At 45.3% G+C, this 16,482-nt stretch overlaps 1 protein-coding gene across 1 annotated transcript in view; it reads right to left on the reverse strand.

Annotated features, from left to right (window-relative positions):
• The window catches only part of ITGB4 (integrin subunit beta 4), a 436,088-nt gene that overhangs the window by 324,571 nt on the left and 95,035 nt on the right, over positions 1–16,482 (reverse strand). The gene's annotated exons all lie outside the window — the stretch shown is intronic.

Genomic DNA, 16,482 nt, shown 5'->3' on the forward strand with positions numbered 1-16,482 from the left:
AGTTATTTATAGCCATTGTGACGTCAGACAGGATGTCTGGGGCAATAGTCTTCATCATACTTGCCGGAATGGCGTCCTCTGGAGAGGAGGACTTAATTTTAAGAATCGCTGCTAAAACCTCTGCCTCAGTAAATAGAGGAAAGGTGGACCAGCTGGCCGGGGGGTCAGTGGAGGTGAGTGGCACAAAGCTAGTAGTGCCAGAAGGTTGCGTGGCGAGAGATGTGGCGATGTTAGATCGTATCACAATGATTTTCGTAATAAAAAACGATGCCAGGTCATTGCATAGCTTTTGCGATGGTTTGACCATCGAGGTGAGGGGTTCAGAGGAGGAAAGTGATTGAACAATAGAAAATAGTGTTTTGGGTTTACACAGAGCACTTTCAATTTGTTGAGCGAAAAAAGTAGCTTTAGCCAGCTTAACCTTGGCTAGGTAGGTGGAAAGACTGAGCTTGTACAGGTCTTTAAGCAAAGGGTTGTAGCTAGCCCGCCATTTGCGTTCGGCTTGTCTGAGTAGCAAGCCATCACCTTGGTCTTATTTAGTTTAATCACCATGTTATTATCTATAGTATAGGTACGCAGTACTTTTAGTGAGCGCTGCAGGCCTACGGCAGTATGGTCCAAGACCACAATGTCATCCACATAGGTAAGCCATCTTATTTCTTGATTCCCAATCATAGGGGGGAAGCCACGAATATCTTTAAAGGCTGCATACAAATCAGACAGATAAAGATTAAATAGTACCGGAGCTAGGACGCAGCCCTGTCTGAGTGTTTGTGTTAATGGTTTTTGTTAGGCTCCCTTCTGTGACCAAGCAGACTACCACAGTGGTTTCAGTATGCAATGCCTTAACAAAGTGCAATATATGGACATATTCCCCAGTTCTGTAGTTTCGGCCCTAGCCTTGATCTGTCGACTCGGTTGAATGCGTCAGAATAATCGAAATAGCGCAGATAACGTTTTTTTCCCTTGCTGGCTCTAGTTCCCGATATTAGATAGTGCGATGCCAATATGTTATCCAATGTACCCATGCCGGTTCTAAAGCCCATTTGTTTGGGTGACAACAGTCTGTTTTGTGCATCCCAGCACATAATCTTATCTAATCTTATTTAGTAGCAGGGTTGCAAATATTTTAGAACAGACATCAGTTTTAATCGAGACCCCTTTTTGTACACAGGTATAAATATGGCTTCTCGCCAACTATCTGGCACTTTTCCTTCCTGCCTGATTGATGTAAATAACCTTAGAAATATTGGAGCCCAGCTTATTGGGTAATATTTCGTAACCGCGCAGGCCCCCCAGATGCCCATGAGGCTTTCAGTCTGGCAAATACATTCATAATGTCATCCAAATTAAATGGGAAACGATATCCACATTTGTGTCCAATATATTCTTCAGTTGAGTTTAGAATGGTTTCACTATAATACACATTGCTAATATGGCTCTCCCATAGTTTCGCCGCTATGGGACTGATCATTTTCTAATCCTTCTCCACAATATATTGCAATACAGATACCAACATTCTTGCTGTCTTTAGATCTAAACATGATAAACAGTAATCTCCAATTGACATTCCTGACATCTTGCTTATATGATCTCAGACCATTTTTATGTTTCCTTCTTATAATAGTAATCATCCTTTTTTCTGTCCTACTTAGCAAAGCAGATCTTTTTATTCTGTGTATGTCTCCTTTGTAAAGTTTTTTCCTTTTCTATATAATCATATATTGTTATGTTTTTTTCCCCATTAATACTACAGAGGATTTCATAGCCTGTATCAAGACCGTGTTCTTACCCAATTGAATGATGTCATTAATAACCAAAGGGCACATAACAAGTAACTAGCTGAATTTAGGAATTCTATGGTCAGACCCTCGGATCCAGTTCCCCCATGAAGATGCCTGGAGGTTCTGGGCACTTTTAAACTTATACTTGGTGTTTCTATTCCTTATATCTAGCTTCAATATCCTATGATCACTTAAAACAGTCTGAACAGATACATATTTTCACAATATAGTTAGTGAATATACAATCTACTCGGGTGAAAGTCTTTCCATTAGACCATGTATCCCAAATGTTTGCAACTTCGGAATATGTGGGATTCAAATCATTTAGCCCAACTCTCCTAGGAATTCCAACCATTTATTTCTGTTTTCCCTTTGGGGTTTCCGCCTATTTGGGATATTATAGGTCATGTGCATATTTTAATTAAATTCATCCTCACTATCTACATTTTCCATAGCAACTTGACAACAATATGAGTTTAGATCTCCTACTAATAATATTTCAGATTTCGGCTGGTCATTGGTCCATAAATCAATTGTACATTCTACATATTTCATGATATCAGTAGTATTTGATCCTCCAGGCGGATCATATACATTGATAACAAGTAAACTTCCCAATGGCCCCAGGCCTGTAATGCTGGCACTTAATGCACAAAAGCACTATCCAGATTTACAATATTCCTTTATTTTATATGTAGACATCACGCCTATGCATAGATCTCCAGAGGGTCAACCAACCCCTCCAGTGCTCGCAAATCGTTAGATAATGGTCGTACCATCAATGACAATATTACTACATAAGTTAGTCTCTTGTAAAGCCAATATTTCACTGTGCATCATGATAGGCCGACTCTCCATACTTGTGAATGACCTCTGATATTCCAGGATAAAATAGATATGCACTCATTTATGTCACACATTTATGTCAGCATTTCATTCAATATGGTATCTTAAACTTTATGAAGTATATCTTTCGGCAACCTTGTTCTTTATTGGTAAGTGCATGCAGCAGACTGAGCTTTTCAGACATGAAACCATAGTTTATATTCTTGTCTGAGTTTGCATTATCCATCCTATCATAATTATATTCCCCCCATTACATTTCATACTTATTATAAAGTCAAAACCCAATTCCAATAGTCGAGCAGACGACAGGGCAACCAGTTCTTATATTATTAGGGGAGACAAATTCCACTATAGCCCAGTTGTCTGTACTATATAAGTCAGGTAATTCCACAAACACGATGGGCCTGATTCACAGAAGCATTTTATAATGGCACAACCACACATGAAAACGCTCTGTGAATCAGGCCCATTATCTGTAGATCTTATCCCAGTCAAGCGGGGAACATGATGTTGTAGTTTGAAAACTCTTTGACGATTTCAAAAGGGACTGTCTCTTGTTGCAAACAATTTTTATGGTTTTTCATAGGCGATCATCAATCCCAGGCTTGGCTAATCTCCTCTCGATTTTTCCCATTTTGGGCAGACTGGTTTCAGTTAAGCCGTAGGCCATGAGATACCTGGCAAAACACCTTCACCTGCTTCTGTTCATGGTTCTCTCCTCTGCTTGTTCTGTCAACCCTTTCATTGGGGCGAATATATTGGTTGTTCATTTTCTTCCACATCACTATCTAACTCAGTCGGTTGCTGGGTACCATTTTTGGAATTCTTTTCTGTATTGGGATTTGTCATTTCATTTCTTAATTGTACTTCGACATGGTCCTTAGGTGTTATACTCTTGTCATTTGATACATTCTTCCCTACTTTGCTCCTAGACCTTCTCACCCCGTGTTTTTTGTTGCAATAAGGCATTGATCCAAGGGACCTTTTAATTGAAGATCATCATGTGAGTCACCCTTTATATTGCCCGGCTCTGTCTCGTGCAGGTCCCATTTCGATCTGTTACTAATACACGTGATATGCCTAGTATTCATTATTGCCAGTAAAAACCCATTTTGTTTATTTGATTTCTTATTTACCCTTTTTTGCTCTTCATCCTTCTTAACCCATCTCTTGTTATTTCCTTTCCTTCTAACTCTTTTCCGTCTCCCATATATTAAAACATTCTTACTTTCATTCAGGTTAGTCAGAATTATAGATAGTACGCTCTGGTTGTTACATATGCTGACTCGGGAACCGTTTTTACAAACCATTTGTATCAATTCCGGTTGTTTAGTAATGCAGGGTTCGAAATTGAGGGAAGCTGGGAGCTATTGCTTCTAGTATAGCAGAGCCTGGTTAGCTTGAAACTAGCAGCTACCAGGAGTTACTTTTAGCGCTTTGGACCAAGTGGTGCCTTCTTAACATGTAAATGGGACATTACGTGTTTGTGAATGTTAATAAAGCAGACTTAGAACACATCCAATACACACTTAACACAATGGTTCATACAAAATGGACACAAATGTAAAGGAGCATCTCTTGTTATGGGTATATACACCTATTATTGTATTTGTATCTGAATCTGCTAATGGTATCTATTTCTGTACATTTTGTATATTTGTGTAAATTTACTGTGTATGTACTGTTTACTGTAATCTGTTTGTAAGAGTATGCGCCCAGTTGCCCCTGGGCCTGGCTTGCGCTTTATAAATAAACAAAACTTCAAACTTCAAACTTCTTATGGCTCCTGGTACCCCTGTGGTAGCTCCTGTGTACAGAGTGATGCCGACACCCAGGAGCTGATTCTAGCTCCTGCTCATTGAATCTCAATTTCAAACCCTAGTATTGTCTAGTTCCTCAGTACAAAAAACCTATTGTGGCCTGCACACCAATGTAGGAGGTATGATTGGACTAATTGGATGTTATCTAATGATATTTGTGTAACACTTCTGCGTGTGGGGGAGAAAAACACAGCTCTGGCACAGAAAGCTGTAACATTAACAACTACTAAGTGTCCTTAAGTGATCGACACTCCTGTCCCCTGGACACCTTCTGAACTTTGCTAGTCAGTCAATCATATGTATGTTTAATATCTACTTTTGAATGTATTATCTGTATGATATCATAACATATCTTATTCACAATGGTTATTCATGATTAACATTAACATTAACAAGACTCCAACTTATTTTTGATATGTGTATAAACTTTTAATCAATGAACAGTAAAATCCTGAGCTCTATGTGTTTCGGGCTGGTCCCTTCCTCGGGAGCAAATATATTTTGGTAATTTCTATTTCTTCACACCTCGTGTTTTATCTGCCGAATAAGTAAAAAGTGAACAGATTGTAAAAAAATCTCTGTTATGTCTACATTTGCTTTATTCACACACTCTCATCATTGAGGACTAATTGATGAATCACCTGGTTGACTTCTATCACTAGATTGGGTTGGAAATATCTTCTTTTAACTTCAAGTCCGTTAAATCCATGGTACTTAATGAGCGAGGCAATTCACACCTATCAAAAATTAAATATAACCAATGTAATTAGTGGTTCTACTACTGTCAATTAATAATTGATTAAGACTTATCTAAAAGCATCAACAAAAATATGTGCACCTCTCAGTTGCTATGCAGCATGCATGCTTATCTTGAGATATGTTGCAGCTGTTCAGCTAGTATCCGGTTCCGATCTAGGCTTCTTGACCACACTTCTACAAGTAATAAATGAGGGTGGTTAGGAATAACCAACAATGAAATACGATAGTAAATACCTTAAAGTAAGGAAAGGTGTTGCTACATTGGGGTGCACACCTTAGGTGCATGTGACCAATCTTGTTCCTGACGTGAGCAGATAGTAGATGTAGTAATATCAGAATAGTGTTTACATCATTATGTTCTTCCTGTACGACAAATACAGAAATGAGGGAAAAGGTCAATTGAGTTTCTATGTAGTACACAACGCTCTTCTATTCGATTCTGCCGACCATGTAGTCTGCATAATGTTGAGTGTGGAACACTCACCACTCATGTAAGGGCTCATCAGGAGTTCCTAGAAATGTGTATATTAAGTGCTCTTTTTTGTTCTTTATATCGATATAGTTTAGGGCATTTCAGAATGGGTCTGAAAGTGATCAGGAAAAGGTGTTCTAATAATTCCATCATTGAGATGTTTGAGAAGTATTATCAAATAGAAGAGTCTGTATCCGGACTCTTAATCAGCTTACATCTCGTTGGTTAGCCATAACGGCAGACCCAAGATTGAGTAGCATTGATTGAAAGCATCAATTGAAAATGGATATTGAGGTGTTAGTTGAGGGATGAGAGGGGTGAGTTGAGGAAGCAGGGATAGGGTATTTTCCCTTTTGGCTCTTGTTTGAAGATTTCTTTGAGAAATTCAGTGTAGAGAAGGAGCCAAGTACCCCCACCCCAACCATGTCACCCATATTGCCTATATGTTGGGAACCAGAATGTGAGACACGTGTGGTACCACTAACAATACTGATACCAAAGAGAATCCTGGAAGCAAGGTTCCCATTGTGAAAACCATACTTGCATATGAGAAAATATGATGGCCATTTGAATGAAATCCCGGAAGAAGCAGAGCAAGTGAATGACCAAGACGAATGGTGACGTCATGCAGAGTCGAGCTGACGTGTATAGAAGAGATGCAGAGGCAAGAAAATGTAGATAATCTATAAGGCATCAAGAAAGTATCAAGGATAAGTGACATCTTGGAACCAAGGTGAAGAAGCCTATGCCACAGAACCGACGAAGATATCAAGCCAGTTTACACGTGTACAGATGCAAAGAAACGCAAGCAGACGAAGTATCCTTGAGGCTAGCTTTATAGTGAATAGATTGCGGCATGCGCCAACATATACATATATGCATAAGTGAGTAAAGATTGGATCTTTCCACTATGAACTATAGCAGAGCTGGGCTAAAAAAGGAAGACCTCTTTTCCAGTGTGTCGCAGTAAGAAAACAAATTAATTACAAAGTGAATCTCAGAAAGGCGAGGCTGGATGAGCCATGAAGCCAAGCCAAGAAGCCAAGGTCTTATCAGCCTGGGATGGGCTGACATTGGATACACATCATGTGAAAGAACAAAACTCCTGTTCAGAAGGCATGACCAAAACAAGGAAGGCATCAGAGGTCTATCAGAAAATAGTATTTTAACATACAAGAGGCTCGATTTTGTGGTCGTCAGTCACATGGAAGGATGAAATTGGACGAATATGATGGTTACACCGACACATGAGGGCAAAGCGTGCCTTCACTCCCCTGAATTCTCCAGAGCAAAGAACACTCCCAAGGACAAGTTCAAAGTCCTAATTGACAGCAGACCACTGAGGTGATGATAGATGCATATGCTAATTGGTGGGAAGCTATGGTTAAGACAAGCTCACCAGCACCTGGAAGCCCAGCCTGCGTGCTGCTATCATAGGTGGAAAAGTACTGACAAAGGTTAGAGTGCCAACCAATTGTAGGGGACCACGTAATCAAGGGTCCTAAATTTTGTGTAGCCAATAGGACGTTGTGTATTTAGTGACGTTCATGGTGACCTGTTTATGGGGAGGGCTTAGTTGCCCCACCTGATGCTAAGAAACCAATTACTTTCTTTCACTGTCTCATATTAGTATAGAACATATACTTAGATATTCCTTTAGACCCTATCACTTTCTTCAATAGGTATGGTAGTTTGCCATGTAGGTTGAGGTCACCTATGATGATTTTTTTCTAAGAGAGAATTTGCGCTGAGACGTCCGTTGATGTCTGTTGTACTCCCTGTTTTAGATAATTGATATTAAAACAGTTATCTTTTTTGCCAACTGAGTCATTTCGATTATTGATGTATGAATAAAGTCTGCATCCCCAACCATCTCAAGGGTATTGCTACTCATCTTAAAGCGATGGTGGTCACCCAGTTCACATTGTAGCTGAGAGGATGGTCTAACAAATCCGTCGAGATAAGTAAGCTTTGGGGTCCCGGCAATATCGTACGAACTCTGCCATTCAGCTGAAAGGATGTGAAGCTCCCTGTAGATAGCGGTATTAGTTAAAAACTTTAAGCTTGCAAGCTAGGGTGTGACGTGTACCCCAGTTTCTAAGGAATCCCTTCCAGGCAACTACAGGAAGCTAAACGAACAGAAAGTTGAGGTGATAACGAGGCGGATGATCCATAGAGTCGGACGTTGAACATACGAATGGTGAGTAAAACTGAGTGAGGTGGCAAAATTGTGTATGGGCAGTGAGTGGAGAAAGTGATAAGGGAAAAACGAGTAACGGAGGGAGGCTGGGGTAAAGAAACGTAAGAATGATGAATGTTAAATGTTGAGTAAATTGACTTGAGGAGAGACCAAGCAATTAAAAGATATCATGAGGAGAGACCACGATAAAGAGTACGCCTAGTTTACCTGCTTTTTAAAGAACATAACAGAAGGAACAGCACCTAGGGTCCCATAGCGGATGACGTAGAAGACAAACTTGGTTAAAGACGTGATATAGATGGTTTGGAGCCTGCAACGATTGGTGCATGCTCATATTGTTTTATTTGTCTGAAACATATTTTTAAAAATCTGCAAAGAGTAAAGGTGAGTATTGACAGTCAAAGAGTGACAAGTCAAAATGGAGGATATTACTCTGCTTATACATCTTTGCAATCAGCTGCCAAGGCACGCACCTAAGCGTATACAGTACATTGCAGAATGGGTTAAAGGATTCGCAGACAACATTTTTATGCCATGGCAATAAGGGGGATCACTACCGAAGACAGCATATGACGACATACTTGCATGCTGCATATACGGGTAAAAAGTTAGACAAGCGACTAGCGAGATATAGCTCTGGAAAATGTACGAGAAGGAGAGAGATGAGCCTCCTACTGTAGAATGGATACTTAATGTATGCAAAGAGGGGGGTGAAGAGCCTTCTGCTCCACCAGCCGTGCCTGAAGCAGACAGCGATAGTAAGAAAGATGACGGGCTGTACCCATTGAGGAAGCCCAAGGCAGCAACGGGGTATAGTAACCCGGCATATGAGTTGCCTACGCAAAGCAGCCACGAGGGCCCAGAGAAAAATACTGAGAATGTAATCTCTAAGGTCCCAACAGAGACAAAGAGAGACGCGATAAGGAGAAAATCGATTGACCAAGCACATCCTTAGATATAGAACGAGAAATAAAAAGATGGAAAGGAGAAAAAGATGAGTTAGCGCTTATACAGAATGAATGGATGGGTGGTCAAATTTTGTTCAAACTTGATGGTAAGAGCATCAAGGACGTGAGGCAAAGGGAAGATCGAGACGAGCAGGATAAGGAAGAAGAAAGCTTGAAAGAAGATGGGGCAAAAAGGAAGGATAGACAGAGATGGGAACAGTTGTATCAAGATGATTAATTGAAGAAACAGAAAAGAGCACAGTAGCAAAGAAAATATGACAAAAGACAGAGGGCAATCAAAGAGCGGGAAAGTCTTGAAACAAAAAGAATGGAAGAGGAGGAACATAAATGAAGGGATAAAAGAATGCAAAGATGTAGAGATGAAACGATAAAAGATACAAAGGGCAAATGAGAGAAGAGATATGAAAAGAAGAGAGGAAAACGGTATGAGAGGAAGCAAGGAAGTGAAAAGAGTTTGACGATGAATTAGAACAAAAGAAAAGGCAGAGAGCACGCAATCTGGAAGTAAGTAGTGTCATGGGAAGACATGGAAGATTTCTTCCCAGCACATAAGCCAATAGCAGGTCTGTCTACAGCAAATCTAGAGGATGAGTTTGACTCAAGAAGCATTGAGGATGCTATTGATAAAGTCTATCATGATATGAAGACTAAGGGGGCGTGGCTTGGCGCCGATGGCGAGCGGTAGCTGATCCGCCGAGCTCCGGCCGAGACGCCGTTTCCTGATCCTTTTTCTCCGGCTCGCGTGCGACCCCGACTTCTGAAAAGGAACGAGCGGTTGGGCGAAGCAGCCCTGCACCTGAATAGTTGTTGGGCCCACCAAATTGGACCCCCCTGAGACTCCGGTGGCCCTGAATCGGTTCTCCCCCCCTCCCGTTCTTACTGGATCCAAGATGGCGCCCCGCACAGCATAGCGGTGCCTGCGAGGGGTACCCCCTCCCCCAACGGATTCCAGGGCCCGGCGGGGAGAGGCAGCAGCAAAAGAGAGGCTCCGCTCTTCTAGAGACCACCTCTACGGACCACACCATCACACACGGGGGCAGACCACAGCTCACGGCCCGATATTTGGCCAGGTGAAGGGCCCCACCAGTGATCTCACAAGTGAACTAACTTTTGAGGCCTAAAACACCCGCAACCATCGCCCCAAGATGGCCGCCAAGAACAAGACCAGAGCCGCCACCATGGACTCCTTTGTTTCCACCAGGGCGAAGACCCCCACTCAATCCAAGGCCAGCTCCTCTGAAGTTGCCCAGTCGAGCGAAGAGGTGGCGGCCGATAACCACTCTCAGATACTTGATGCTATAGCCTCGCTAAAGACGCATATAGACTCCAAGATCGACGAATTCAAAGTCGATATTCAACTGATCCGCCAAGACGCTCGCAACTTAACGGAGAGGGTCGCGACCGTTGAACAGTCGGCAGAGGAAGCCTCCACGGCCATCACAGCCATAAAGTCCGAAGTTGTCCTCCTGAAGAGGAAAGTCACCTTTTTGGAGGAAAAGGCGGAGGAGGCCGAAGGTCGGGCCAGACGGAGCAACATCAGGATCCTGGGGGTCCCGGAGGGGAACGAGGGAGTAAATACCACATCCTTCGTCGAAACCCTTCTGCTACAAGAAATAGGGGCCGGCAAATTGACCCAGGGATTCTCTGTCGAAAGGGCCCACAGATCCCTTCAGAGGCGCCCTCCCCCCGGATCGCACCCCAGACCCATAATCGCTAAGATACTGAACTTTCAGGACAGAGAAACTATCTTACGGCGATCCAGGGAGGGGGGCCCCATCGAGCGAGGAGACTCCAAAATCTCCATTTATCCGGACTACACGCAGAAGGTACAAAGAGAGCGGAACTCATTTGTCCCGATAAAAGCCCGGCTCCGACAACTGAACCTAAAATATAGACTACTTTATCCATCGCGCCTAAGGGTTGTCTACAAGGAGAGAGTGGTATTTCTCGAGAACCCAGATGCGGCCAACATGTGGCTTGAGGATAATAACCTGGCGGATGGCAAGGACAACTCACAGACTGAGACCTAACCCCCCAGCGACCCCCATGTAAGAAACATCGCACGTGAGACCGGAATACAGAAGATAATCCAACTACAGTTTTTTCACTTGGAAACGGCCTCGTTCGGCTCTGCCGCCAGGCCCTTGCCCCACCCCCAGCGTAGTATTTACCCGGTCTGGGCACCTGCCTGACCCAGCTCGCGCCCGACTCCCGGATGGGCTCCGACGGCTCGAGAGCGCCTGAGCACCGCGACAATGTTGTAGTTGCTGGGCGCACCAGTTTAAGTTTTGTTGTTAGTTTTATTAGTTGTACAATCTTCATGCCTCTTTTGCCAACGCAGACCGAGATGGGTCTGGGACATGACACCGATGAACGAAATGCAGTGGTATCCCCCCTGCAGCCCACCCGAACAAGACTAAAGTGGAGTCGGACCCCAGAGTCCCACACCAAATCTGAAACTCGAACCGGATGGCGGCACAGCTTACTGTAATGACCTGGAATGTGCGGGGCATGGGCTCATACCTCAGGCGCAATCGTATACAGTCCTACCTCAGGAGGAAGAAAATCTCCATTGCACTCCTTCAAGAGACTCACCTCACGACGGAGGCCATGTCTAAAATTGCAGACCGATGGGCTGGGACTGTTAGAGGGTCCCCCTACTCTAAATACGCCAGAGGGGTGCTAATATGGATAAGCCCGGACGTCCCCTTCCAGATGGAGGGAAGTGAACAAGATAAAGAAGGGAGATTCACAGCGATTTGGGGCACATTGGAACAAACCCCAGTCTGCTTCATCAACTCTTACTTCCCTCATCACGGGATATCGGCGTACCTCGCCACATTGATAACGAAGCTGACTCGGTACCGGGACCGCACCTTCATATGGGGAGGAGACTTCAACTGTGTTGCTGACACGAGTGCAGACAGATCGCTGCCCCCCCCACGCCCGAGCAGCCTCACATCCGGTGCCTTGAGGGAAACTCTGGAGCAACTCAACTTAGTGGACATCTGGAGGGAACACCATCCGACCGACAGGTCCTACTCCCACTACTCAGCTCCACACGGAGTTCACACAAGAATTGACTATCTGTTCATCAATAAGGAACTTACCCCACACATAGCAACCACAGAATACCTGGGGCGGACGATCTCCGACCACTCCCCACTGACCATGTTATGGCAAATGAGAGGCCCCAGACCCCCGATCCCCATGTGGAGGATGCCGACCGCGGCACTTGCGGACCTCGAGTTCAGGGAAACCCTTGCCGAAAAATTGGAAGAATACTTGGAGAACAACATCGGTTCGGTCCCCTCCTGGGGCACATTATGGGAAGCAATGAAGGTGGTGACCAGAGGCGAAATCATATCGAGAGCCGGCGGAACTCGCAGGCAGTTGCGGAGAACCCTGGAAGCACAGGAAGCTGAGATCTCCCGACTGGAGTCCACATGCGACAACTCTATGGAGACAGAGACCAAGCTGAAGGAAGCCCGCACAGAATGTCAGCAGGCATGGGAAAGACTGGAAAAATTTGATTTCGCCACGCACACCGCCAGATCTCATAAAGAATCGGACAAACCGGGAAGACTACTAGCATGGCTCTGCAAACGGGAACACCCCAAACATCTCCCAGTGGAGATACGGGACGCTAATGGGTCATCCCACTCGACTCAGCTAGGGATCAATGAAGCCTTTGCTAAATTCTACACAGAACTGTATACCCACAAGACCCAGATTCCTGCTGCAGACATCATAGACACACTCGAGGAGATAGAACTTCCCCACATTTCGCTCGAGCAGAGAGAGGAGCTGGAAACCGAGATCACTCTTGAGGACGTTCAAGGGGCAATCAGGTCCCTCTCCAACAACAAAGCCCCTGGCAGTGACGGCCTCCCACCTGAGTTCTATAAAGCGTATGAGTCCATCCTTGCCCCAGTTCTCCACGAGGTCTACCAGGAGGCACACACGGATGGGATTCTCCCCAACACCATGAAGGAAACCATAATAGTCCCCATGCTCAAGCCACACAAATCGCCCACCGACTGTGAGTCCTATCGCCCTCTGGCTATGCTAAACTACGATGCCAAGATCCTCACATCCATATTGGCCCGCAAGCTAGCCAGGGTGGTGGGTTCCATCGTTCACGAAGATCAGAACGGATTCGTTCCTGGGCGCAACACCACTGCTAACCTCCGGAGGTTGCAGCATGTAATGGCCGAAACATATGACAGGGACGAGGACCTGGCGGTGTTGTCGCTCGACGCCATCAAGGCCTTCGACTCCATATACTGGGAGTGGATCAGGGAGGTCCTGAGAAGATTTGGCTTTGGAGGGGGCTTCATCAGGTGGGTTGAGGTCCTCTACAATTCCCCGACGGCGAGAGTAAGAACGGGAAGAGTGGTTTCAGCGGCTTGGGATATACAAAGGGGAACAAGGCAGGGCTGCCCGTTATCACCCATGCTGTACATACTGGGCCTGGAACCGATTGCATTATACTTCAGGCAGCAGCTTTTCGATGCTGGCATTAAGGTGGGCAATGCACACCACATAATATCCTTGTATGCAGACGACGTCCTTCTTTACCTAAGCTCCCCCGAAGTTAACGCGCCAACCGCGTTGGAGATACTGGACAACTATGCGAAGTACTCAGGGATCCGCTTTAGTAGGAATAAGTCCTCTGCCTTCCCCTTGGCGGGCTTACGCAACATTCCGGAAAACAATCTCCCAGAGATAGGAATAAGCTGGCAACTGGTCCAGTTCCGTTATTTGGGGATCAACATAAGCCACACCCCGCTACTCATGCATGAACACAACACCGAGGCCGCCATCACGAGTCTCCGAAGTTCTATAAAGTTTTGGTCCAAGCTCCCATTGGCCATGGTGGGCAGGGCAGCGATTGTCAAGATGATCGTACTCCCCCGATTCCTGTATTTCTTCGTAAACATTTGCCATTACATTAGACCGTCCTTCTTCAAGAAGCTGGAGGCCATCATCAGGGACTTCCTTTGGGGCCCACACAGGCATAAACTGTCGCTGTCCGTCCTCTCTCTCCCACACAAAGAAGGCGGAATAAAGTTACCGGATCTCCAGTTGTACTACCTGGCTGCCCAGCTGAGTCACATAACGAGATGGCTCTCGGATGAGCCTTCAGCAGAGACCGAACTGCTGAGGCAACCCTTGGACAATGTGATCCCCAAGGAGATCCTATGGCACCCTACATGGCAACCCCCGGTCCCCTCCATGGTGATTGACCTGGGAAGAAAGATATGGGCCAGGTCCTGCTGCATCAGGCGAATACGACACCCATACTCTCCGGACAATCCCATCCTAGCAGACACCTGTCGAACGGCTGCAGACATCTCTACGGCAAGGAGGTGGGAAGAGGCCGGCATTTACACATGGAGCGACATGTATGAGGAGGGAGAATTCAGGGATTTCGAATCTCTTAAGGCTGCCGATGGAATTCCCCCGGGCCAGTTCCTCTGGTACCATCGCCTCAAACAAACTGCTAAGAAACAATGGACCGGATGGCCGGAGGAGCCCTCCCCTGACCCTCTGCTACAAGAGATGCATGACCTCTCGGACGGCTGGAGACCTGTCTCCAGGCTTTACAGCAGACTATGTGATAAAACCAACCCTAAATGCGAAGATCTGAGGACAAAATGGGAGGCGGACCTTGAGACCCCGATTTCAGATAAAGAATGGGAAAGAGCGCTGATATTTCCCAAAAAAGTATCCAGGAACACCAGGTTTGGCCAGATCCAATTGAACGTTCTTTACAGGACATACATGACCCCACATAGGGTTGCCTCCTTCAATAAGACATCCTCCCCTGCATGCCCCTGGTGCGGGAATGATAAAGCAGATGTGATTCACATGTTCTGGACCTGCACCAAGGCGATGGCACTGTGGTCCAAGGCCAAACAGACCTGCATGGACGCCGGAATGACAAGATACGAATGGACTCCTGGCGAGTGCCTCCTGGGGACCTACCCCAGACCTAGCAAATCCAAGCACGCTGTTAAATTAATGGACATCTCATGTATCCTGGCTAAAAGAACAATAGCGATGGCCTGGAAGACGCCGTCGGGCCCCAGGCAAGAGAGATGGCTCAAAGAACTCGAGAGATGGACAACAGCTGAAACCAGGGCCTGGCAGGAAGGAATCACGAACAGTGGCGAAACCGAAGGTGGCACTTTGGAATCATGGAAGGCCCTCCTCAGAGACATACGCTTCAGCGCTGACTACAAACCCCCCTGAAGTCCCACACCACTGCATTGACACTGCTCGGATGCCGGCATTGGTGGAACCACCCCTGTGTTTGACCCCTCTTGCTTCCTGAAACTTTGGGTCATTGCCCCTAACCCACCCGTCCACTGTAAGTTTGCTACAACATGAAGACTGTTGTTGATTTGTTTGTTCCCCCCCCCTTGTTTCCCCCTCACCGTCTCCTCCCCAGTTCAAACCAATGTTGATTTCTTGTTGTATTGCACGTTTTCCTTTTCTTTTTTCTATCAAAACCAATAAAATACGTTTTAAAAAAAAAATGATATGAAGACTAAGAAAGTGTTGCAGCGGAAGGGTAAAAATGATCGACTCGAGACCACACAGTTGTACGATAAAGAGGGAGCCTCATGCAGTTTTGAGCCAAAGAAGCTGTCATTAGATAGACTGACTCTGGATAGAGACGAACAGGAGAGAAGTCACATGAGTTGGGCACAGGATATGTCAGACGAAGACAGATCAATCTTCCAGGAGGAAGAGGAAGGTGACGTATGTGGCCCTGAATGGTGTTTTTCGATGGAGAAGGAATCAAGGTGGTCGCATCTAGACCCACCTATATCTCGGTGTCAGAATCATTGACGCGGCTACATCAACTTAATAGGCGATCCCATGTTCAGAGGGGGGATTAACCACCTTATGTGAGCAGGTTAAGGTCACTGCCAGGAAGAAGGCGGTGCGGAACCATTGTCCCTACTGTGGATAGGCAAACAATGGTAGATGGGAGCGAATTTTGGGTTTCACAGTTCCCCTTCTTAGAGAAGGGAGGGGCCAGACAACAGTATATACCTTGGCCGAAGATGGACAAGGATAATTTAAGGTGCAAACTCTCTTAACTTCTGGTGCTGGGAAATGGATACTGAATTAGAGAAAATGACAGGAGGTAACACGTTAGCTATAGGGGACATTAAGGGTCTCCTAATTGCTATCCTAGGGGAAAGAGCTGATGACTTTTGGTCAAGAGCAGCATATTCTGGTGTTACCACGGTAAGCACTGCTCATGATGGAGCACCGTTCAACAACTGCAGAGCGGCAGTTTGGAAAGCGCTTAAAGTGCTGTATCCGGACATGTCAGATATGGTAGCTATAATGACAAAAAAGATGCAGAACTGGGATGATCCACTTGTTTACATTAAACATTTTCAAGAGCAATGAGCTTTGGAGACATGCGAGGCTTGGGGTAAATCGATACCTTTGTTTTATCATATAGTATGTCACGGCTTGCCAGACCCAACACAGAAGCAGCTCAAGAACTAGTGGGTATGGAAGCCAAACCATGGTCAGAGATACAGCTGCCCATTGCGCATTATTGCAGACTCTTACAAGAAAAGAATTGTAAAAAAGACGATGTTAG

This window comes from Ambystoma mexicanum, chromosome 3q, assembly GCF_040938575.1.
Source record: "Ambystoma mexicanum isolate Mex_15411 chromosome 3q, UKY_AmexF1_1, whole genome shotgun sequence".
Taxonomy (NCBI): domain Eukaryota; kingdom Metazoa; phylum Chordata; class Amphibia; order Caudata; family Ambystomatidae; genus Ambystoma; species Ambystoma mexicanum.